Below are 25,913 nucleotides of genomic sequence, written 5' to 3' on the forward strand. Positions count from 1 at the left end.
CCTCCCTCTGGGCCAGGAACAGTGAGACTCAGTACCTTGGTCTGGTGGTCTGGTGTCCTCTCCGTCTTTGTAGTGTGGAATCAGGTGGCTGCCTGTCTGCAGCGGGGTGTTCAGGGGGTGATTCGGTGTCTTCTGAGCGACTCAGGACCTCGGTAGGGCGTGCACAGACCTGCCTGTCTGCAGTAGGCTGATTCAGCGTGTGTTCGGAGCGACTGGGGACCTTGGTAGGGTGTGGGCAGACCTGCCTGTCTGCAGCGGGGTGATTCGGCATCCTCCCCGTGACTCAGGACCTCGTCAGGGCGTGCACAGACCTGCCTGTCTGCAGTGGGCTGATTCGGCATGTTCTGTGTGACTCAGGACCTCGGTAGGGCATGGGCAGATGTGCCTGTCTGCAGCGGGCTGATTTGGCGTGTGTTCCGCGTGACTCAGAAGCTTTTCAATAAGATGAGATCTCAGTTGTTGATTCTTTGTGCTAGTTCCTGTGCTATTGAGGATTTGTTCATAAAATTTTTTCCTATGCCAAAGTCTTCGACAGCTCTACATAACTTATCTTCCAGCAAGTTTAGTGTTTCTGTTTTAATATTTAGATCTTTAATCCTCTTTGATTTTAGTTTAGTGCATGGTGAAAGATAGGGATCTAGTTTTAATCTTTGGCAAGTTGAAATCCAGATTTTCCAACACCATTTTTTAAAGAGGCTATCTTTCCTCCAGTGAGGATGGTTGGTTCCTTTGTCAAAAATGAGTTAGCTGAGTATGTCTGGAGTTGTTTCTGCATCTTCTAATCTATTCCACTGATCCTTGGTTCTGTTTCTTTGCCAGTACCATGCTGTTTTCATCACAGTATCTTTGTCGTCTAGTTTCAAGTTGGGGATTGCAATACCTCCTGCCATTTTTCTGTTTCCTAGGATAGCTTTTGGTATTCTAGGTCTCTTCTGCTTCCAGGTGAACTTTTGGATTGTTTTCTCTTTTTCTGTGAAATATACTGTTGGCATTTCAGTTGGGATTGCATTGAATCGGTATAGCAGTTTTGGAAGTATGGCAATTTTCACTATATTGATTCTTCCTACCCAGGAGCAAGGGATGTCTTTCCATTTTCTTAAATCCTCTTTGATCTCTTTTTTGAGAGTGTTGTAGTTTTCAGCGTAGAGGTCTTTTGCTTCCTTCATTAGATTGATTCCTAGATATTTCATTTTTTTGGATGCTATTATGAAAGGGAGTGTTTCCCTGATTTCTCTCTCAGTGAGTCTGTTATTTGTGTACAAGAATACTATTGATTTTTGAGTGTTGACCTTGTATCCAGCTACTCTACTGAATCTGTCAATTAAGTCTAGAAGTCTTTTGATGCAGTTTTTTGCGTCTTCTATGTAGAGTATCATATCTTGAGCAAATAATGACAGTTTAACTTCTTCATTTTCTATCTTTATTCCTTTTATTTCTTTCTCTCGTCTAATTGCTATGGCTAATGTTTCCAAAACTATTGAACATGAGTGGTTATAGCAATACCTACTTTAAGAACCTGTACTCTAATAAAATGGAAAACACAGAAGAAATGGACAGATTCCTAGATACGTATGAATTACCAAAGTTGAATGAAGAAGATAAGATTTTAAACACCTCAATTACAATCAATGAAATTGAAAAAATAATTAAAAATCTACCAACAAAGAAAAGCCCAGGTCCTGATGGCTTCACTGCTGAATTCTACAAAACATTTAGAGAAGAACTATTGCCACTACTCTTTAAACTTTTCAACAAAATTGAAAGGGAAGCAATACTTCCAAATTCATTCCTGGAAGCAAGTGTTACTTTGATTCCAAACCAGGGAAAGACCCAACCAAAAAAGAGAACTACAGACTGATCTCCCTAATGAAAACAGATGCAAAAATCCTCAATAAGATACTGGGAAACAGAATCCAGAGGGTCATCAAGAAGATCATACACCCTGATCAAGTCAGATTTATCCCAGGGATGCAAGGATGTTTCAACATATGTAAATCAATAAATGTAATACACTACATTAACAGAGTCAGGACAAAAACCATATGATCATCTCAATAGATGCAGAAAAAGCATCTGGTAAAATTCAGCACCCATTCATGATAAAAACCCCATCCAGAATATTGGAATAGATGGTCTTTATCTCAAGCTAATAAAGGCTATCTATGAAAAACCAACAGCCAACATCATAGTAAAAGGACCACTTCATTCTTTTTAAAGATTATTCTAGGTATTCTAAGACTTCTAAAATCTTGCTGACATTTTGATAGGAATTTTACTAATCCTATATATAAAATTGGAGAGAATTGACATGTTTCCTATATTTCATTTTTAATAAGTCTATGAATATTATATATCCATTCAGTAAAATGGTCTGATTTCTTTCATAAGCATTCTATAATTTTCAGCATATAGATATTTAACATCTTCTACTAGCTTTATACCCAAGCATTCAATTTTCTTTGAAAGGATTATAAGTGGTACTGTAATTTATTTTATTTACATATATATTTTGACACAGGATCTCGTTATGCAGTTCAGGTTGGCCTTGAACTCACTGTGTGGCCCAAGCCGGCCTCATACTCACAGTAATCCTCCCCCGTCAGCCTCCCAAGTGCTAGGATTGTAGGCATGCGTCACGAAGCCTGGCCTATAAATGGTATTTTAATGTCAATTTTCATATTATGTTTTATTAGTCTATAAAAATGTGATTGATTTGTATGTGTGTGTATCCTGATGTTGAATTCTGTGACCTTACTGAAGTTGAGAAATTTTTTAAAAATTTATTTTGTGGGCCTGGGGATTTAGCTCAGTGGTTCCAGCGCCTGCCTTGCAAGTGCAAGGTCCTGAGTTCAATCCCTGGTACCAAAAAAAAAAAAATTATTTTGTTTTGCTTTCTAGAAATCTTGAGACTTTTTTTTTTTCGGTACCAGGGATTGAACTCAGGACCTTGTGCTTGCCAGGGAGGAGAGGCGTCGCTGAGCTACATATCCAGCAAGACATTTTTAATGTAGACAATCATGTAATCTCTAGAAACAGTTTTATGGCTTCATTTCCCTTTCTCCCTTTCCTGTTCCTTTTATTTTTCTCTGTTACTGAAGATTGAATCCAGGACCTTGTACATGATAGGGAAGTGCTCTACCATTGAACTACATCACCAGCTCTCTACGGCCATACCACCCTGAATGCACCCAGTCTCATCTGAACTACATCACCAGATGTTTTTAAATTTTATTTTGAGACGTATCTTGCTAAGTTATCAAAGCTGGCCTCAAACTTCCAATCCTCCTTACTAAGGCTTCTGAGATGCTGGGATTGCAGATGTGGCTTTACTGCTACTTTTCTAATTTGTATGCCTTTTATTTCTTATTTTTCTCATATTGTATTGATTAGAATATCTACTACTGTGCAGTGAAAAAGAGTAGTGAGAATGAATCCTTGCTTTATTCTCAGTCTTAGGGAATATTCCATTCCTCACTCACTGAGAATTTTTTTCTTTTCTTTGTCTTTTATTTTATACTTTGCAGTGCTAGGGATTGAAATCAGGGCCTTGTGTATACTAGGTGAGTGCTCTACTTCTAAGTGACACCCCTCTATCCTCAGTGAGAACTTTTATTGTGAATAGATGTTGCCTTTTTCAAATGCCTTTTATTTTGCATTACTTGATATGACCATATGATTTTTTTAACTTGTTGACATATTGTGGGTTACATTAATTTCACATATTAAAACAACCTAGCTGGGCATGGTGGTGTGCGCCTGTAATCCCAGCACTCAGGAGGCTGGGGCAGGAGGATTGCAGCAAGTTCAAAGCCAGGCTGGGCTACATAGTGAGTTCAAGGCTAGCCTGAACTACATGGCATGGCCCTGTCTAAAAACAAAATAAATAAAACAACCTTGCATTCTTAGAATAACTTCATTTGGTCTTGGTATGTAATTCTTTATATACATTGTTGGATTTAATTTACTAGTATTTTGTTGATGATTTTTGAATCTTAAGTTCAATGAGAGATATTAGTCTGTACTTGAGTTCTATATATTTGATAATTTCTCATCTAGAAGTTTTATTAATTGCTGAGAGTAGGGTGTTGAAATTCTTTGTGAAATTGTACGCTTTTTGTTTGGTTTGGTTTGGTTTGGTTTGGTTTGGCTTTTAGAGACAGGGTCTCACTGTGTAAGTCAGGCTGGCCTTGAACTTATGGCAATCCCCCTGCCTTGGCCTGCTGAGTGCTGGGATCTCAGGTATGCGCCACCACACATGGCTATGAAATTGTAGATTTATGTATTTCTCTTTTTAGTACATTTTTGAAGCTATCTTATTTAGTACACTGACAATCGTTATATTGGTCTTTTTATCACTATATTATGTTCTCTTTTTATCTTTAGTAATTTTGGTTTCTTTGGTGTCTAGTTTATCTGATATTATGTACCCACTCATACCTTTTTTAAAATTAATGTCAGCATGATGAAACTCTTTCCATCTAACTTTCAATCTGTCTGTATTGTATTTGAAGTGATTTCTTGCAGAAAATGTATACCAGTAGTTGGTTTTTATCCATTCTGCCAGTGTCTCTAAATTTCTATATTTAGACCATTTGCATTTGAGGTATTGTTATGTTAACCCTCCAGTCTGCCACTGTAATGTTTTGTTTTTGTTTTTTCCTGTTTTGCCTTTGTTTTCTTGAATGCCTGTGCATTACTTGAAAAAATTTTTCAGAAATTTTTAGTATTTATACTGTAGGAGTATAATTATGCTGTATAGTTCTCTCAGTGGTTGCCCTAAGACGATGATTACATAAATGTATGTTAATTATGTATATGTGAATATATATAAAATCTTTAAAGTCTGTATTAGTACATGTTTATAGTACATAATGGGAAATTGGAACAATTACGTAACATTTAAATTCCTTTTTTTTCTCCTTCCCCTCTACCCCCCTTTAAAAACTTTTTTGTCAGCATCAGTTCATTTATTTATTTTGCAAGTCTTTATCAAATTAATTATCATAAATATAGATTAACAGCCAGACCAACAGGCCAAAAAACATATAAAACACATAAGACAGTTATACTAAATCAAGACATACTTTTAGATACATTGGCCATGCTAAATTATAATAATTTTTTTCTCTTTCGTTTTTCCTGTGTCTTAATGACTTTTCTCATTGCTGAGACAAAGTACCCAACACCCAAAGTTAAAGGAGGAAATGTTTATTGTAGGTCACAGTTTGTAGAGGTTTCACTTCATAGTTGGCTGGCTTTAAGGCAGGGTGGCATGACAGAGGGGTATCGCAGAGGATAAACAGTTCATGGTGGGCAGAAGGCAGCAAAGTAGTAAAGAAGCAAGCCCCAAGAAAATAAGAGCAGCCCTCTTTCTGTCCCTTTTATTCTATCCACGGTTAGGGTGGGTAGCACTCAAACCCATGGTGGGCTTTCCCATTCCCTATACTCAGAACTATGCCAAACCAATTAGTGAACTAATTTATTAACCACACACCTTAATCTCAGCATCACACACTCTAGTTCCAGCCACCTCTGAAAAGCCCCACCTATGACTACACGAGGCTTTGTGGGGACATTCAGATACAAGCCATAACACTCTGTATTTTGTTTTTCACTTTATTTGTATATTGAGTTTTTCATATAAGAGAAACCATGCAGTATTTAAGCTTAGCATTATGGTCTCAAGGTACATACATTTTTCTACAAATGATTCATCTTTTATGGCAGAGTAGTACTCCATTGTGTATAAATAGCACATTTTCTTTATTCAGTCATTTGTTCATGAACATATAGCCTGCTTCTAAGATTTAGCTATTATGAATTGTGCTGCCCTAAACATGAGTGTGCATACATCATTGTGATATGATGTCTTTAACTTCTCATGAAGATACCTAGGTGGGAAACAGCTGGGTCAAATGGAATTTCTAGTTTTACTATTATGAGATATCTCCATTCGGATTTTTGTAGTGGTTGTACCAGCTATCTTTCCTGCAGCAAATATATTTGGCCCCTTTGTTGAAGATAAGGTAGCTGTGTAAGCCTGTAGTTATTTCTCCATCTTCTATTCTCTTCCATTGATCAACAAGTCTTTTTTGTGTGTTTGTTTTTTGCTAAAACAATACTGTGTAGCTTGTAACTTAAAGTCCTGGATTGTAATGCCCCCTGCCTTGCCCTTGTTGCCCAGAATTGATTTTGCTATTCTAGGTCTCTTCTGGTTCCATATGAATTTTAAGATTGCTTTCTCTGTGAACAATGCTCTTGGTATTTTGATTGGGATTGTATTAAATCTGTATAACAGTTTTGGAAGTATGCCCATTTTGACTATATTGGTTGTGCCTATCCAGGAGATATCTTTCCATTTTCTGATGACCTCTTCAATTTCCTTTTTCAGAGTACTATAGTTTTTATGGTAGAGGGCTTTCACTTTCTCTGTTAGGTTAGTTCCAAAATATTTCATTTTTCCTGATGCTATTGTGAAAGGTATTGTTATCCTGATTTCTTTCTTCTGAGTTTGTTACTGGTTTATAGGAACACTATCGATTTTTTTTGTTGTTGTTATTGCAGTACCAAGGGTCAAACTCAGGACCTTCTACTTGCGAGGCAGGTGTGCCGCCACTGAGCTAAGTCCCTGGCAACACCATTGATTTTTGAATTTTTGGGGGTTGAATTTGTATCATGTTACACTACTAAATTCTAGCAGTCTTTTGGTGTAGTTTTTTTGCAGTCTTCTGTCTAGAGGATTATGTCATCTGCAAATAATGATCATTTAAATTCTTTGTTTCCTTATATTTCTTTTTTTGTGTGTGATACTAAAACAACTTTATTTTGCATAACAAGTTTATTTTTTTAAAGGCATATAGACAAAACAAAGTAAACATTTAAACAGATTTTAACTTATGCCCTAAAATTGTTCCATTAAGTGTCAGTCTCTAAACATTTTTAGTTCAGTAATCATCATCATCAGAGTCCATTACTTTTCTTCTGTTGAATTTAACTGTTATTTTCTTTTCTGTTTGTTGGCTTACTTTTTCAAGGATTTCTATTAAACCTTGTTCTGAGAACTTCCCCCTTAGCTGTCCATACTTTGCCATCTGTATAAGGTAATTCTCTACTGCTTTCGTTTTTTCAGGCTTTACAAGTGCTAAGTTACTTAACCTGGCCCGGGCTGATTGATCCAGAACTTGCGCCTAAGATACTGTTTCTCATTTCTGCTTCCCTGTGCTTTGCTTCCTGTTGTGCTGCATCATTAGGATCCCGAGCACTCTATGAAGATCACTGTTTACTTTTTGGACCCCCAACTCCAACAGTAAACTCGATCGGGGCGGAGGCTTCTCTGTCCCCACAGTACCCACAGCACTTGCAACTCAGCAGATCCTAAAATAAATGCTGCCTGCTCGGAACAGAGCAGCTCAATTCTACACCCTGGCGGCCAGCTCCGAGATTTGGCGTAGGGGTGCGGCCGGCCAGGCAGGCAGCCAGCAGAACCCCTGACCCAGCGCGGGCTCCGCAAGTGCCAGGCGCCCACTCGGACCCACGCGGCGCGAAAGGCCTGTTTCCTTATATTTCTTTATGATTTCCTTTTTGACTAGTTGATCTGTTTGTGACGGTGGGGTATTGAGGTCCTCCATTACATTTGTATTGGTGTTTATCTGAGTTTTCATGTCTATTAGTGTTTGTTTTATCAAGTTTTGTGTGCAGGTACTTCGTGCATATATGTTTATAATTGTTATCTCTTCCTGTTGAATTGTTCCCTTAACCAATATGTAATGACCTTCTTTCTCTCTTTTGATCAGTCTTGGCTTAAAGTGCCCTTTTTCTGAAATTAGGATAGCTACTTCTGCTTTTTTCTGGGTTCTCATTGTATGGAATATTGGTTTCTATCCTTTGATTTTTAGTCTGTTTCTTTTTTAATGAAATGTGTTTCTTGATGTTTGTTTGTTTGTGTGTTTGTTTGTTTTGAGACAAGGTCTCACTACTTAGCCCAGGCTACCCTTGATTCATTAAGTAGCCCAGGCTAGCCTTAAACTCCAGGTGATCCTCCTGCCTCAGCCTCCCAAGTGCTGGGATTACAGGCCTGGGGCACCTCTTCCAGCACTGAATATTTTTGAGTTTTGTTTTTTTACCCTTTTTGCCAATCTGGGTCTTTTGATTGGGTAATTAAGACCATTCACATTGAGAGTTATTACTGAGAAGTACTGAGTTATTTCTGCCATTACATTATTTTCCTGGTGTTGATTTCCTTATTTTTTTTCCATTTTGCTGAACTGTTCATCCCAGCAGGTGTATTTGTTCTTTTTGACTTATTGGCATTGTTCGGTCCTTTCCAGTTTATTACTGTCCTGTTCAAAGAATTGGACAGAACAATTCATGAATGTGAAAGTTTATGTTTATTTGGGGCAAAAGAAGGAGAAAAAGAAAGGCAAAAGAAGTGCTCAAGATGAAAAAGTGCTCTGAAGGAAAAAGAGAAGATATGCTTTACATACAGGATGGGATGCTGCAAGAATAAGAGCACAGTAGAGCTGAAGTCATTAGTTACTCTCTTTTATATCTTCTTTCTGACGTGAGATCCAGGCTGTCCCATCAAAAACCTGCTCGATCTCCTGCCAGAAGATTGGTGTAAGGTGCAGAGCTTGGCTTGATCCCATGAAGATCCCATGCCAGAAGAAGTGAAGACCGCATTCTCTTATTTGTATCGGGTGCAGGGCTTTGGAGCTGCTTGTCTTCGCTTGTATCTCCATGATTAACAAGTCTCCACAATTGACAGGTCACACCCAAATGCCCCAGCCAACTTGCCATACTCTAATCTCTTGCCTCATTTCCCCCAAAGAGGCATAAATCCCCATAATTCTTTATGGGTTGGTGAGGGAGTGGAGGTCTCTGTCTTTATATAGCTACTTCATGTTGAAAGGGACTGTAGACCCTACCTGTTGAGGATTTTATACTGTCTTACTACCTTAATATGGCTTACTGCCTGGGCTAAGGAAAACCTGTCCGAAGACAAGGAGAAAGGAGTTATTTTCCATATTTGTAGAACTGTTGAGCTGACTGTTTCACGCAAGATAACGTGATGAACCTTTTAGGAGCCTGTGGTAGCAAAAAGGGATTATTACATAGGGAATCAGTGTCTCTTTATAGTGACTGTACTTATCTGTCCTCGAAGCATAACTGGAGCTTTGCTCTTTGTTTTTTTATTTTTTATTTTTTTTTTCCAATACCATGCTGTTTTTTTGTATTGTTTTGTTTTGTTTTTGGTACTGGGGATTGAACTCAGGACCTTGTGCTTGTGAGCCAGGTGCGCTGCCACTGAGCTAAATCGCGGCCCCACAGCTTTGCTCTTTGAAGAGGATCCTCACATCTTCCATAGGTCCACCAGAATGGAGTCTTAGTCCCGTGAGTATTTGAGTTATTATTTCCATATAGGATTTTTGTAGCTTGTCACTGTATCCCTTGAGGAAGGACCAGAATGGTTCTTCAGGAACTGGGAATAAAATTAGGGTATTGAGGGCCTGAAAAGCTGCCCTTCTTGCCTGCCTATCAGCCTTTTGATTTCCCAAAGAGACTTTAGACATGTCTCTTTGGTGTTTCTTCCGATGAATGATATTGACCTGCTTGGGAAGATAGATTACCTCTAGGAGTTGTATTTATTAAGCCCCTCTTTTTTTCAGATTGTTGTGTGGGCAAGTAGCACCAGAAAACCATATTTGGAACATTTGACCTTCACATTGATATGTCAGAAAAGATGTAAAGAAGTTTTGACTAGGGTTCCCTGTGACTCCAATTATGGCTATAGATCTAGAGGAGAATGTTCTAGAGAAGGAAGTTAAAACAGCATAATTGAGTTTGTCCATGATGTCCAAGGTCACCTAGGGTTTGTAAATGTTTGTGGACAGGGCATTGCAGGTTGCCCTGGGCCCCTTTAGTCCTCTTAATCAGAGTGGGAGTTGAGGGTTTTGGCTGACCTAGTCCCTTTTTTTTTTGGCACCGGGGATCAAACGCTGGACCTTGCGCTTGCGAGGCAGGTGTCGGAACCACTGAGCTAAATCCCCGGCGAGGAGGGATATTTAATCTTCTACTGCCATAAGTTAGGAACATCAGCCACCTGACATTTAGCAGGACCCAGGCAGTGGTTTAGTATAGTCATGTGTCCAGTGTCCCAATGTCTTGCATTTAAAGCAGGAATCTTTTTTTCAGTTGTTTTTGCGTTTTCTCTTAGATGACATGCCAGTGTTAAAAGTACTGCCAATTGTGACAGCTATAATTTTGGCCTGTCTCTTTTCTTCAGCTCTTCTCTTTTTATTTTCCTCTAGATCTTGATTGTTGAACACAGAAAAGGCCTTGTCCAACAATTGGGTCATAAGGATCTTCAGGCTTATCTGCAAACCTATCACTAGTCTCTGGTAGAGTTCCTGAATATTTACTGGCTGAGGATTATGAAGAGGAGATTAAAGACTCCACCCAGTGTGGTGGTTTTTATTAACCTGGTTGGAGAGATCCACATACCCCTGAGACAGGTGGTTATCTGAGGACAGGATCATCAGCAATATCAGCTTACTTTTTTTTCTTGGGATACCTCTAAGTACCATAGTTTCTAGACTTTTCCAGAGATAAAGAGCCATAAAAGCCTCCACATAAGGGATATCACACCACCTTCTTTGTTTTTTGCAGAAGCGATCAAACTGAAAAAAATAGTATTATAATTTAGACTGCTCTTCCATATCCATCTGTCACCATTCCCTAGTTCATACTGGACTGAAACTATATTGCATTAGTAGATAAGTTATTTTTTCTTCAGACTGGCAGTGTCTAATGCTTCCCAGTTTTGAAGGATGCAGCCTAATGGCCAGGTTGCTGGGATCTGCAGGGTGCTTTTCAAGATGTATCCCATGGTGCGTCTTGGGGCCTAAGGAGAGAGAGAGAGAGAGAACTAGTCCTGGGGCCTTCAAAGGGCATCCCTTGCAGAATGAGGCTAACTCGAGTTCACAAAGCGTCCTTGGTGAGACTCAGTCACTAGACAGACTTCTCTGTCTCTGGCAACATCACTGCCTTCTTATTTATTATTCTTTGCTTAACCTTAGAACTCTCCATACCATGGCCCACTGATTCCTTATGACTTGGTACTTTGTTTAAAGCAATAGAGATAGAAATCTCTAAAGAAATTGTTCCTGTCATTACTGGGACCGGTGTGAAGAAAGGGTTTGTGTTTGGATCAATTAAAATCTGGTAGTCTAGGGCCGGGGACTTAGCTCAGTGGTTCTGCTGCCTGCCTCAGAAATGCAAAGATGCAAGTTCAATCCCTGGTACCAAAAAAAAAAAAATCTGGTAGTCTATAACAATTTTTTGACAGTTGCCCCTACTTCACATCCTAGCAAGGGAACCACAGCATAATCAGCAACAACTAGTGTGAGACTTTCCAGCACAGTTTATAATAATGCAATATTACCATTATTTTTATGAAGCTCTTTTTGGCTAAATAATGACTAATGGAAGACTTATTTTCTTGCAGAGAAATGTGAATAGAATCATTGAAGAGCTCAACACAAATAGAGCCATTACAGAGCCCAACTGCAAACTCTGTTGCTTTAGACTTGTTAGCTTTCACTACTGTGGAGTTATTACTTACATATTGAAAGAGAAAATCATCAGCTTTTTAATGTTTTCATTAGGAGTAAAGTCTTTCCTTGAGCAGCTTGTATTCTTTTTTGGAAAGAGCTGTCTTATTCTCAGGCTGATCTGAAACTAGAATTTTGATAGGTAGCATGGGTATATGTACTTTTCGGGGAGAATATAACCTTCAGTAAAACACTCTAGCAATTATTTTGCTTTTACCACATGAGGCCTATGTGTTGATTTATGACTAGACTTCTTTAGGTTTTTGTTTGTAGATCTATTGCTTCTCAGTCTTTTGGCTAAGATCAAGTGTTGAGTGTAGATTTCAATTTGCCATTAAGAATTGACTGCATATTGATTCATTTATACAACCTCTATTTATGTTAGAAATGTGGCTATCATCTGAAAGAGTATGACTGTTGACTTGAACAGTGTGAGTTGGCTTTGCTTCTGGCTTAGGTTCTATCTTGTACTGTATATAGATTTATCTTGACATAAACCTTTTCAGCATTATCAAAAACTCACTATGTGGTCACTCAGTGTAGGTTTCATCTCTTCACACATTCATATTTCTGACCTTTTCATTTCTGACTTTTTCATTTCTGACCATTTCATTTATTCACTTTTAATTGTACCATGTAATGGCTTCCATGTGTAATTGTGAGCTCTTGAACTGTCTTGTCCAAGCCACACAAGCTAGTTATATAGAGTATGTACAAATGGGAATTTGCTCTAACACAAGTATTTTCTGTGTTAGGAAAAACCCCAAGTCAGAATCACAAAACAACCAAAAGCTGCCCTGTTTTGAAACCTGCGTAAAACATTAAAAGACATTTCCAGTTTAAAATGCAAACATACGTATCAATTTCCAGAGAGAATGAACAAGCTACATTTGTTCTGAGCCTCGCTTCCATTTGAAAACAAAGGGGCCTATTATGTAATTAATGTTGGTCCCAAAACAGCTGCTCAGGAGCTCCTGAAATTCTATTGCCATGGGGTTCCCCGGGAAAGGTGATGTTTTCCCTCTTTCATGAGATGAGGAAAAATATCACAAATATAGGTGCCTACAAGTGTACACATACATAAAGGAACTTTTACACGTGCACACAGAGGCAGATATATGCACATGGTTTTGCCAAGTGAAACTCAAATCACAGATCTTATTGCGTGCAAATCTAAACTTTGGTTAACAAAGCTTGATTCATAATAAAATATCTCCTTGAAATCATCTTTTGGAAGTCTAGTAAAACTGGATTAATGTACTCTTGAACCTCAAAACTATCAGACAAATATTCTTTTGGATCTGTTCTAAGGATGATAGCTTATTTTTCTAGCTGGAACTTTGCTGCATTCTAATGTGGACTAAACACTTACTCTGCCATATTGTTCTAGGTGCTGGGAGCAAAGGAAAGAACTGGACAAAGTCTCCCAAGAAATTTACTCTCTAGTAAAGGGAAACAGATGGGGGGCAGGGGGATGAAGGCCTCAGAAGAGGGGAAGTTAGAGATGAGTTCTGAATACAGATTTGTCATCTCTACAAAGATATCATTTGATGTCCAGATTGATCTCACTTTTTTTTTTTAAAACCAACCTAGCTGGGCATGTTGGTGCACACCTGTAATCCCAGCACTTGGGAGGCTGAGGCAGGAAAATCGCTGCAGGTTGGAGGCCAGCCTGGGCTACATAGTGAGTTCAAGGCTAGTCTGAACTACATAGCAAGATCCTGTCTCTAGATCAGCCAATCAATCAATCCAACCAACCTAAAGGACCAGAATAATAATTTGCCTTTTGTCTACATTTCTAGTATACACCTTAACACTGTTAACCTTGTGGGGCTGCTGATACCATTAGATGTATTAGAACTCAATGATTATGTATATTCAAAGCATGAATCTTCATGCCTAGCAAGTGCCCATTAAGTCACAAACTGAATCAATTCCCTAGATCTTTTCTACACTATAAATTACAAGGTCTTTCAAGCTCTTTGTTATGAAATAGTTTGCCTCTCTTCTACTAGTAAAGAATAAAATAAGAACTAACCCAAGACATTCTTAGAATAAGACTTTCCCAGACACATCCGTAAATTTTAATTACCTTGCCTAATAAAGCACAAGAATGCTTAGAACAGCATGATGGTTATTCAATTTTTTTTTCTCATTCAGTTTTGAAAATGTGGAGTACTTGCAAGTTCTTAAAAATACCTTTAGCACCAGATTAGGACAGTAAGCATAATACTGTATAACCAATTTCTTTTTAGAAATAAATACACACTTAAAATATCTTTAAATGCACTTTCCATAAGTAAGTCATATCATGTTTAATTATACTGAAGAATCAGCAAGTATATTACTCTGGAAAATGGAAAATCTCTCATTCATGCGCTACACAGGTCAGACATTTTTACTTTATCAGAAGCACTTGGTTATCTACAGCTAATTTACAATAAGGTGGCATTTTAATGGAAAATACTGTAACTATAGCTATTTTATTTTTAGCAGGTAAACAAATTTTAAAGCTTGAAATACCTGAATTAAACACTTGTTCTAATATCTCTTAAATCTTAGTCAAACAATCTGAGTCAACATTTAACTGAGGTAGATTAGATGTTTCTAAATTTAGGTTCTCACAGAATCTTTAGCAAGTAAATAAAGTATTTATGAAAGGTACTTAAATTTTGTGCAGGTTAAAAGGGTTGTTTTTTAAAGTGAATTATGCGAAAGGCAACAGCTCCCCCTAATGGAAAAGGTGGGAGCCACTAGGGCAGGGATGGCGAACCTATGGCACGGGCTGTGTTGTTTTTCTTTTAAGACAAAAGGTGTTAATATATGAGTTGTTTTTTCTAAACTAATCCCTCAGTATTCAGTTTTAATTGCAGTGTTGGCACTTTGTGATAAACAAGTGGGTTTTGGGTTGCAGTTTGGGCACTTGTCTCTAAAAGTTTTGCCATCACTGCTCTACAGGGATGAAATTTCCCAGGGAATTCCCTCATGCAGTGGTATTTCTCTAGGCCCAGCTAGGTTGGAAGAAGTGGCATCATTGTGCTCTAGCCTGAAATTCTGTCCTCACATTGGTCACTTCGGCTGCCCATGCTTTCAGTATAACTTTTAGTCTATTGGATTTCTGATTGAAACCTTTTTATGGACTCTGATTCTTTGCTAAACTGGTCATTTGTGTTTTGTATCATTTTGTTCAGTTCATCTAGCTTTTTATTATTGTCTTCTAAAGAGAGAAAACTGATGATAAATAGAAAATAAAAGAAAAAGAGGGAGAAAAAGAAGTTATTTAGGGAGTAAAAATAAGGGAGAAAATTAAAGGGAGAAAGATTAAAAGAGAGAAGAAGAAAAAAGATAAGGAAGAAGGGAGAAAAGAAAGTTCCCGAAGCCCCAATAAACTGGTGAAGAAGGAAGAAGGAAAAGAAAGAAGAAAAAAGAGAAAAACCAAACTAAAAGCAATGCACATACAGAGAAACACAAGTAAAAATTTTAAAAATACAAATTTCTCTGTGATTTTTGAACATATGATTTTCTTCTGGCATCGACAATTTGGGGGCAACGTCCAAATCAAGATATATCCCTGCTCACCCTGGTAGAAATTTTTTTTCCAGTATCTGGGATTGAACTCAGGACCTTGCACTTTTGAGGTAGGTGGGGTGCCACTGAGCTACATCCCCAGCCTCCTGATAGAAAAAGAAGGTAGTGAAACCCCAGATCTGCACTGGATTCAGGTACCAGCAGGCAGTAGGATTAGGGCAAGGGTGCCAGTGTCGCAAATTTAAAATCCAGAGTAATTCAAGCTGAGCCTGGCTTCTGACCATAGGGTTAGGGCCTATGTCTTTTAGCTTAAACCCCTCAAGTTGTTTCTTTTCAGCCTGACCATGACTGTCTCTTATCCAGTCACTGTAGGAGCACAACAGTGGGAGCCTTAAATTGAAGCTATCCTGCAGGGGAAGTCAACCCTTCCCCACAATGGCATCTGACCAAGCACTCTCTAGGGATATGGCAGGCGCTGTCACCTGTTGGACTTAACATGGAAGTAGATTCTCTGCGTGCAGCTCACAGCACTTGCCAATCTATTCCTCTGCCTTCTTTCTCGATGAAGCCCACTGGAGTCCTCAGCTTTCATTTTGTATCTGTAGATTTGGTCTCCCTTTCCCATAAGCCACAAGCCTGGAACTGGGGAGAAAGTGCAGATTGTCTCTTCCCTTCTCTACATTGTGTTCTGTCTCTTTGATTTCTCTGTAGGTTTAAATTTTCCTGTCAGATCCTTCCTGGTTCCCAGATGCTATGGCTTGTATCTAGATGTCCTCCCAACACCTCATGTTCTCATAGGTGGAGAGTCCTGAAGGTGGCTGGATTAGGGGGTGTGATTGTGGAGTAGGAGTGTGATACTGGGATTAAGGGGATGAATAATGGAAGCCTCATCCTGGGTATGGGTGGCATCAATCAATAGGCTTATATAAAGGGACAGAAAGAAGGCAGGCCTGCTGCTACTGCTGCTGCAGACTGCTTCATGGTCTCCTGCCTGCTTTGCCACGGGCTTTTTCTCCTCTTCATTAGTCCTCTGCCATGCCACCCTGCCTTGGAGCCAGCTGCTTATGGACTGAAACCTCTACAAATTGTGAGCTGAAGTAAACCTTTCTTCCTTTAGCTTTGACTGTTAGATATTTTGTCTCAGCAATGACAAAAGTAACTAAGACACCAGGGATCTACTTCTCTCTCTTTTTTTTTTTCTTCCCCAAATTGTTATTTTCCAGTGTGTAGATTCTGAATCTTGGAGAGGCTAAGTTGTTATTGCTTGCCACTCTGCCATTTTCCTAGAAGTTCCACATGTGTAAAATCTTACTACATTCTACCTATATTGATGTTTTATTACTTGAAGTGAAGCATTGAGACTTGATTTCCATTTAGGTCTCATTACACTTCCACTTTTTCAATATAATTGTTTCAAATAATTCCTCTACATGTGTTGTACAGCATGTCTTATTTACTTTCTCCTTGCTGGGACAAAATACCTGAGACCCACAATTTAAAGAAGGAAAGGTTTAAGGCCGGGGATTTAGCTCAGTGGTTCCCCCACCTGCCTTGCAAGCGCAAGGTCCTGAGTTATATCCCTGGTACCAAAAAATATATATAAATAAATAAAAATAAAGAAGGAAAGGTTTATTTTAGCTCAGTTTGTGGAGTTTTCAATCCATTGTCAGCTAGTTCCAAGGCATGGCGGCATGGCAGAGGAGAAACAGTTCATGGCATGGCAGGCAGGGCATTGAAGCAACAACCTTCCCTTTACCTTTCAACCCATCCAGGCTACAAGCCTATTGGTTGGTACAACTCATACCCAGGGTGGGGATTCTGTCTTCAGTAAATCCATTCAGACACCCAGAACTGTGCTAAAGTAATTAGTTGACTAATCCAGTACCACACACCCTTAATCCCAGTATCACACATCCATGATCCAGCCACCTCCCAAAAGCTGCACCTATGAGCACATGAGGCTTTGAGGGGACATTTAAATGCAAACTATAACACACCATAATAGATGTTACAAATTATTTCTCATCCATTAAATATGATTTAAAATACTTATGAGAAAAAGAATAATTCATTTACCCTTATTTTATATATTGCATTGTTCTTTCTGAAGTTGCAAGCCTTCTATTGTTTGCTTATTCTTTTCAGAGCTTTTTTTAGTCATTTTTTTCCCAGTACAGAGGATTAGACCCAGGAATGCTCTCCCACTGAGCTAGATTCCCAGCCCTTTCCATCTCTGGTGGCTGAGATTGGTTCCTTTTCAGGGCAGGGATGTAGCTCAGTGGCACTGCGCCTGTCTCGAAAGTACAAGGTCCTGAGTTTGATCCCCAGTACCAAATAAATAAATAAATAAGGTGGCTAAGTATGCTTGGAGTTGTTTCTTCATCTTCTATTCTGTTCCACTGATTGGTTCCTTTTCAGCTCACATTGTGGTCTAATCAAATATCCATTTAGATGGCTTCATTTTCATTTATTGGAGAGAAATCTTAAATCTTTGGGGGGGAGAGGGTTGAGACAGGGTCTCACTATGTAGTTTAGGCTGGCCTTGAACTCACTGTGTATCCTAGGCTGGCCTCTAATTTGACAAAATCCTCCTGCTTCAGCCCTCCCAAGTACTGGGATTATAGGCATGTGCCACTATGCCTGAGAAATCTTAAATCTTAACATTCTTTCTGAAATATCGTTTCTATACCATAAAGTATTTGAATATCACTTTGGTATACTACCATAATATTTACCTTGTTTTTTCTTTTAAAAATCTTTTTTTCTAGTTATTTTAATTATGTTTGAAATAGTCAGTGTATTCTGATAATTTTAAACAATAGAAGCAAATTTCCTTTGACTCATGTCCTTGTCCCTGTCCCTTTTCTTATCATTTTGGGGTATATTCTTCCAGATATTTTTTTCAGTGTAGTTACTATACATTATATACAGTACTGTTTTGTGGTTTGTTTTATGTCTTTAAGCACATAAAATAGATCTTGGTTTTGGACATATTTGCACATTCCCATAATCCCAGCTCTCAGTAGCCTGAGTCGGCAGGATTCCAAGGTTAAGGTCAGCCTGGGAAGCTTAATGAGACCATTTTAAAATAAAATAAAATTTTGAAAGTTCTGCATGTGTACCTCAGCACTCCCTTGGTTCAATTCCTAGCACTGCAATAAAGAAGAAGGAGGAGGAGGAGGATACTAGTATATGTGTCTCTTTGTAATTTTTAGGTTCTGAGCCTTTACTTCATTATACAGAGATATAATTGATTTTAATTGCCCCATGGTATTCATTAGTAAGACTATACTGTCATTTACTTAGATATTCCTTCTATTAATAGACATTGTGCCTGTTTCTGTTTTACTTTTAGAATATGTTTTTCATAAAACTTTTGCCCACAGTGTTGGAAGCCATTGAGGATTCTTGCTTATAACAGTAATAACTATGGTGGTTGCCAAATGGTGATTTTTACATTCTGTATTTGGATTAGAGCTTCCCATTCAACCCCATTTATTTAAATACAGTACTATGGATTTATATTTTATTCTATAGCTTCTAATCCATTGCTATCTTATTTATTTTGATATCCAATCTGTCTGAGATTTGGGTAGTGAGATCCCATTAAGTTAGTTCCTATGTCCTTTTAACATGTACCCATCATTCTTTGAAGTTAACTTTATACAAGATCTCTCAGACCTATCCTATTGTTCCCCACCCCAGCTTCCTAGTCAGTCATAGCTCCAACCAACCCTAGTTGAAATGGTTTGTTTAATGGAGAAGTTATCTCATTTATGCAAAGAATGATTTAAGAATGAAGGAAAATTTGATGAGAGAGAGAAAGGAGAATGGAGTAATGTCCCTAAGAAGGTGACAAGAGATGACATTTAGTTTCTAAGTATACCAGTTGGGACTCTGAGCTGTGGACAAGAGTCATGGCAGGACAAGCATTTAAAGTTTCTTTCATTCTTTGACCATGTAATGACTGAAAGAAGTGCAGCTAAAACTAACCAAAGGAGACAGAATACTCTCCAGAAAATGTCAAGAAAAAGTAGTGCAAGCAACATTGTAGCTGTTAGATCAGGCTCTAAAGTTAAGAGTGGAGGAATTCAACCAGTTAGTATAAAATATGGAGATAAAGTTCTCCCAGAATAGAGAGGCACCAAAATAATTCTAGACAACAAGGATTATTTCCTATTTAGAGATGGTGACATTCTTGAAAAATTACTATTGAAATGTAAACATGTGAAATTGCCCATTCTATGAAATTAAGAGATTTTTCATCATGTAAATAATTTCCATGTCTTTCTTTTATAATGATCTAATGATACGTAAAATAGGCAGACAGGCAGAGAGGTTGTCCTTACTATAAGAGCCCAGATAGGTTGTCCATAATAATACGAATAAAAATAGAGTATGAGGACACAAACAGGATTCAGTGTTATAAAAATTCCCTTCTTGGTGCTTTTTAAATTTTCTCAGTGAAATAGAAGCAAAGTCATCAGGTGAGTATGATGTTGGGGAAAGGACTGTGCATTAAAAGTTTGATAGCAGAAAAGAAGGTATCAAATAGTTGTCTAGAAGAATGGCAGAAGAACACATGGACAAGTAAAATACAATAAGATTGCCAGGAAGCATTAAGAACTCTCTTGAATGTTTTTGTTGAATTTGGTGCTTCTCTTTTCCTGAACTTCGAGGTATCTCAGATGTTTTTTTCTGTTCCATTATATTTAAGGGTTCTGTTCACTTGCATGATGTGTTTATAACAGCCTGCCTACCTCCAGTCATTGTGGAGAAGGGGCAGGTTGTTTTAGAGAAAATATTTTCTTAGTACTCATCTATAGATCTGTCCTGATTTCTAGGCTGTAGCTTCAGTTTCAGGGCAAATTTCATTCCTGCTCACTACTTAACAGTGGTTGAAGGTAGCTACGATTGCCTGGCTTATGGGTCCTAATTTACCCATTTAATTTCCCTGATGAATTCTCCAAGGCCAGGTGCAATCTTCTGGTATTCATTGAGTAGGTTTGAAGTTCCCTGGAGTCATTCTTAATTCTGAGTTAGGGCTGGGGATTTAGCTCAGTGGTTCCGCCGCTTGCCCTGCAAGCACAAGCTCCTGATCCCTGGTACCAAAAAAGAAAAAAAAAAATTCTGAGTTTTCTCCTGTAAAGGTTTATTTAGCTCACAGTTTGTAGAGTTTTCAGTCTGTAATTGGCTTCCTCCAAGGCAGGATGGCACATAGCAGAGGGGCAACAGTTCATGGCAGACCAAAAGTAGCAAAGCAGTAAGGGACCTTAATGATGTCTTTCTGCCCCTTTTGTCTTATCCAGACTACCAGGGATTAGGTCGGTGTCAAACCAATGAGTGGATTGATTTAGTAATCACTCACCCTTAATCTCAGCATCACACACTCTAGACTCAGCGACCTCTGAAAAAGCCCTATGACTGCGTGAGGCTTTGCGGGGGACATCTAGACAATAACAAAATGTGTTTGAAACTTTGGTTTTTATAGATTTTATTTTCTTATGGATGTGATCTGTTGTTTTCCATTCTTTCAGATATTCCTCACCATTTATGGTTTGTGAATGGCCTTTTTTATGTATTTCTTGGATGTTATAATTTTATTCTAGTTTTTATAACATCACTTCTGTTGCTTTTTGGAGTACTAGTGTCCGGTAGGACAGATATATATATTCATTACTACCATGTTAGTCTCAGAATTTTTTAACTGTGGACTCACATTATAAGAAATTATTTAAGTAATTTTTGTTACAGATGTTTAGCATTGACAATTAAAAGCAGAGGCTTCAATTCAGGTTATTATTAATACTGTTTTGAGAAGCACTGACAGAAACAAACACTGGTAGGATTGGCCAGATTTCATATTTTAAATACATCAGTAATTAATAAAATGTTACATAGTAATTATTATTTACTAGTACTTAAAAAGATAATACTAATTATTTTCTCTAAGGACTCTACATATTATCATATCTTAATTATGTATTTGTAAGATCACACTAGAGAATTGTGGTTTTTATTAGTGTTTCTATTTTACTACTGTTTCATAGCTGATGTCAGTGAAATCATTTATTTTTTTCAACACTAATTCTTTTTTCTTTTGGGTGCTGGGCATTGACTCCACAGCCTTATATATGCTACCTCTGAGCTATACCCCATTTCCCAGCCCAGTTTCTTAATCAGTGAAGTAATATCATTACATTTTAGTCTTGGTAGAGTAGACCCTTGACTTATGAACTCAGTTTGTTCCTGAGGGCTGGTTGTAACTTAAGTTGGTCAGTTGCCTTCACAATCTCACTCCTGTATAATTTTAGGCCACACTTTCTTCTTGGCAGATCTTGGTGTCCTTAGAGAGACATTGGCCTAAGATTTTTCAGTTAACCCCACATGGGAAAGGATGTTGTAATGTTTCTTCCAGAACTCTTTAAGGGTTAAATCTGTATCTGAGACCATCTGGAAGTACAAACAGCCAGCATTTGGGCATATCTCAAGTCTTTGGTCATAAGATAAAACTAAAATTCTGGTCGTGGCCCAAGTTGTTCATATGTCAGGCTGGTCGTAACGCCAGGGTCCACTGTAACTTTAATTTTAGCCATAGTATGTTTTAGAGCCATAAAAAATGCCTACTGTAGATATTAATGCTTTTAATATATTTATTTTTTCTTCAGCTACATTTCTATTCTAGTGCTTTCATGACAAGTACAGAAGCTATATTAAGAATGGATTCTTTTGATGTGCATAATGTTGTTAGTTGGCAAAACATTCTTCATGTTTAGTTTGTTCAGAAACATCCAGGACCTACTGTGAGTGAAGATAATTAAAATAGTCCCAAAGTTTTTCTGGGAAAGACCATTTTAATATATTGTATAACCAGTTTCTAAATCATTATAAGGGAATAAATCTCATAGTTAGGGAACTGACATTTTTTGAGAACTTACTATATATCAAGCTGTAACATCTCATTTTATCTTCTCTGTAACTTTCTCTACAAATAGTTAATTCCATCAAATGGAAATATTTGTATAAAAGTTGAAAATTAAAATTATATCTAATTAGATATCTAATTATATCTAATTTCTCTAGAGAGAGATTCTGGTTTCCAGGGAATCATATTGTTTATATAAAAATGTTATTTTATACACTATTGTATTTATATTTAATCATATTATTCCACTTGAGAAATTGGTCTAAACAGTGGATATGTATACTGAACATTGTCAAAAATGCTTCTAAGATGTATATATTGCTAGTGCCTCTCATATTGTTCAAACTGGTAATGGTGATGACATTATTTGGATTAATTTCTAATAACTATGTTTAGCCTTCTCCCTTTTGTAATGTAGATCAGTTAGAAGATTGAATATATTTAAGTGAGGGGAACTTTTCAGCTTGATCTAATTCTCCAGGAAGGAGCCAACTTGTTAAATAGCATAATTGAAAGCTTTGACTGGGAGGTTGGTAGAAGGAGCTGAAAGACGGATTATATATGGATTCAACTCTAACCTATTTAGCAAAAGGGGAACTAAGGTATTGTTTTGTGGGAATAGAAATTATGAAGGCAGTTTTAATTTTTTCATACTATACATGTCATATTCTTAATTTTTTTTCAATTTTGTGAGACAGGGTCTTGCTATGTAGTTCATCCAGGCCTTGAGCTCACAGCAATCCTCCTGCCTCAGCCTTCCGAGTGCTGAGATTTATAGGTGTGTGCCACCATGCCCAGCTCTATATTCTTAATTTTTATATATACATTCAATTTTGAAACCATAATGCTAGCAATTTGGTCTTCCTTTAAATTTATTTGTATATGTTTGCAGGACATGAGGTTTATAGTGATCTTGGGCAGTGTGTATGTACATCTACATAATATAACTTATTACTTTTTCCTCTTCCCTCCTGCCTCCCTTCCTCCTCCTCTAATTCCCCTATCTTGACTTTCATTCTTGTGGGTATTGTTAATCTTAGCTCATGTTATAGCATATAATATTTACATTCATTGAGGTTAGTAGGTTCCTGTTGCACTATACAACCTTGGGTGGCATGGAAGATGAAAAGATTACTTGGAGACTAGACTTAGTTCAGTTACCAAGAGGCCCAGAGGAGCTATTTCTCAACCAAGAGCACCCAGCCATTTGGGAGACTGAGAGAATAAAAATAAGCCACCAAGCCAAGAACTCTGGCTTTTATTTAGAATATCAGTGTAAGAGAAAAAAGCAGGAGAAAAAGCAGTTTGGGCCAAGTGCTGTCTCAAGGCTAAGCAGTTTTGGGGGGGTCTGACATGGCCAGACACAACATACTTTACTAATCTAAACTTCTTGCTGTTTAACCATTTGATTCTGACACAGCCTGTGTGCTTTTGCCCCAAAGTTTAACCATTCATTCCTCATAGAGCCTATGCACTTTTGTCCCACAATTTAATCATTCAGTTTAATCATTCACTCTAGGCCAGGTCCCCCATAGGATCCCATGTATGACATATCTTTATTCTACTTATTTACCCTTACCCTCCTCCTCATCCCTTACCCTTGTTCCCTTGGAACACTTCCTTATTGCAAGAGATTCATCCCCTTGTCCCCTTTTATCCATCCTTTATTATTCTCTTTGTTTTAACTTTGCCTCACTGAAATGAGAGATACCATATGGTATTTAAGCTTGTGTATCTGGTTTATTTCACTCAATATTATATTTTCCAGGTGCATCCGTTTTCCTACAAAAGTCTCAAATTTGTCATTCCTCACAGCCAAGTAGTATTCCATTATATATAGATACCACATTTCTTTTATCCAGTCCTCTGTTGATGGGTATACAGGCTGCTTCCAGGATTTAACTATTACACATTGTGCTGCTATAAACATTGACAGGCATGTATTGCTGTAGTATGATGTCTTAAGCTCTTTGGGAAAGATAGCTAGAAAGGGGATAGCTGGGTCTTATGGAATTTTAAATTTCATTTCTTTCAGAAATCTCCATACTGCTGGGCCTCTTGGCGCATGCCAGCACTCAGGAGGCTGAAGCAGGAGGATTGCTGTGAGTTCGAGGCCAGCCTGGGCTACATAGTGAGTTTGAGGCCAGCCTGAACTGCTTAGCGAGACCCTGTCCAAAAAAAAATGATTTCCATAATAGTTGGTACTAATTAACACATTCCCTCCAACATTGGAAGAGGGTTTCTTTTCCACCACAGCCACACCAGCATTTGTTATTGTTTGATTTCTTAATGATCGCCAGGGATTTAGCTTAGTGGTTCCTCAGCCCGCCTCGCAAGCACAAGGTCCCCAGTTCGATCCCCGGTACCCCCCCCAAAAAAAAAAGATTGCCATTTTTTTCTGGTGTAAGATGGAACCTCATTGTTTTAATTGCCATTTCTCTAATGGCTACAGATATTGAATATTTTTTTATGTATTTGTTGACTATTTGTATTTCTTCTGTGAAATGTCTGTTCATTTCTCTTGCCCATTTCTTTTTTTTTTTATTAAATTCTTTTATTGGTACATTGTAGGTATACAACACAATTACATTTCTCATTGGGAATTGTACCTTTACATAATGCATCTTGGTTCTTATTTTTTCCCCATTCCTAGCCCTCCCTTCACCCCCTCCACTCTTCCCTATTTACAAAGACTTTATTTCCATTTTTTCCATTTCTCATCATTTTTCCTTTCCCTTCTTTACTTTCCCCTGACCCTCCCACTACCCCTACCCCTTTGGACCTTTTCTTCCTATTTTACATTATCGATTATTCATCATTCTAATCATTGGTACATTTTAGGTATACAATATAATGACATTCATCATTGGAAATTTGCACCTTTCCATAGTCTCTCTTGGTTCTTATTTTTCACCCTTGCCCAGCCCTCCCTTCAACCCCTGCATTCCTCCCTATTTACAAAGATTTTGTTCCTATTTTTCCATTTTCTCATATTAATCCCATTCCCTTCTATCCTTTCCCCTAGCCCTACCACTTCCTTCCCCTTTGCCCCTTTTCTTCCTATTTTACATTACCTATTATACATTTAGTCCTTATTTACACTTTCAGTTTCTCACACCAGAGAAACTATTCAGAATTTATTCATGTGTGTCCTATTTATTTCACTTAAGAGTATTGCCTCAATGTGCATCCACTTAGCTATAAATGTCTCTAATTTCTAATTTTTTATGGCTGAGTAGTACTCCATTTTATAAAAAAACCACATTTTCTTTATCCAGTCTCCAGGTGATGGGCATTTGGGCTGTTTCCAAGTTTTAGCTATTACAAACTGTGCTGCTATGAACATGGGTGCACATATATCACTGTGGTATGATTCTTTTAATTCTTTGGGGAAGATCCCCAGCAGTGGAATACCGGGGTCAAATGGGACTTCCAGTCCTAGTTCTTTGAGGTATCTTCATACTGATTTCCACAGTGGTTGCACCAGTCTACACTCCCACCAGCAGTGGACCAAGGTTCCCCTTTCCCCACAGCGCCGCCAGCATTTGTTATTGGTTGATTTCATGATAGCAGCCATTCTTTCTAGAGTGAAGTGGAATCTCAGTGTTGTTTTCATTTGCAACTCTCAAATGACCAGTGATGTTGAACATTTTTTCATGTATTTATTTGCTATTTCTACTTCTTTGTCTGAGAAATGTCTGTTCATTTCAGATGCCCATTTTCAGATTGGATCTTTAAATTTGGGAGGTCTGATCTTTTTAAGTTCTTTATAGATTCGAGATAGTAGACCTTTGTCTGAGGAAGAGCAGGTGAAGATTTTTTCCCACATTGTGGGTTGTCTCTTCACACTG

General features: G+C 38.0%; 1 protein-coding gene, 1 long non-coding RNA gene and 1 pseudogene across 16 annotated transcripts in view; 2 read left to right on the forward strand and 1 right to left on the reverse strand.

The window, feature by feature from the left end:
• The window catches only part of Wnk3 (WNK lysine deficient protein kinase 3), a 220,166-nt gene that overhangs the window by 86,240 nt on the left and 108,013 nt on the right, over positions 1 to 25,913 (forward strand). The gene's annotated exons all lie outside the window — the stretch shown is intronic.
• Positions 8,369 to 25,913, reverse strand: part of LOC147824402 (uncharacterized) — a 153,952-nt gene continuing 136,407 nt past the window's right edge. Inside the window, exon 2 of the long non-coding RNA XR_015442380.1 lies at positions 8,369 to 10,900. This is a non-coding gene — a long non-coding RNA (uncharacterized LOC147824402). The remainder of the gene's footprint in view (positions 10,901 to 25,913) is intronic.
• LOC147824403 (10 kDa heat shock protein, mitochondrial pseudogene) lies at positions 10,885 to 25,713 on the forward strand (annotated as a pseudogene). Its single transcript, XR_015442379.1, has one exon. The product of XR_015442379.1 is annotated as a 10 kDa heat shock protein, mitochondrial pseudogene (transcript).

This window comes from Heterocephalus glaber, unplaced genomic scaffold, assembly GCF_053883595.1.
Source record: "Heterocephalus glaber isolate CG9 unplaced genomic scaffold, H.glaber_assembly_v1.0 deba00001545, whole genome shotgun sequence".
Lineage (NCBI taxonomy): Eukaryota > Metazoa > Chordata > Mammalia > Rodentia > Bathyergidae > Heterocephalus > Heterocephalus glaber.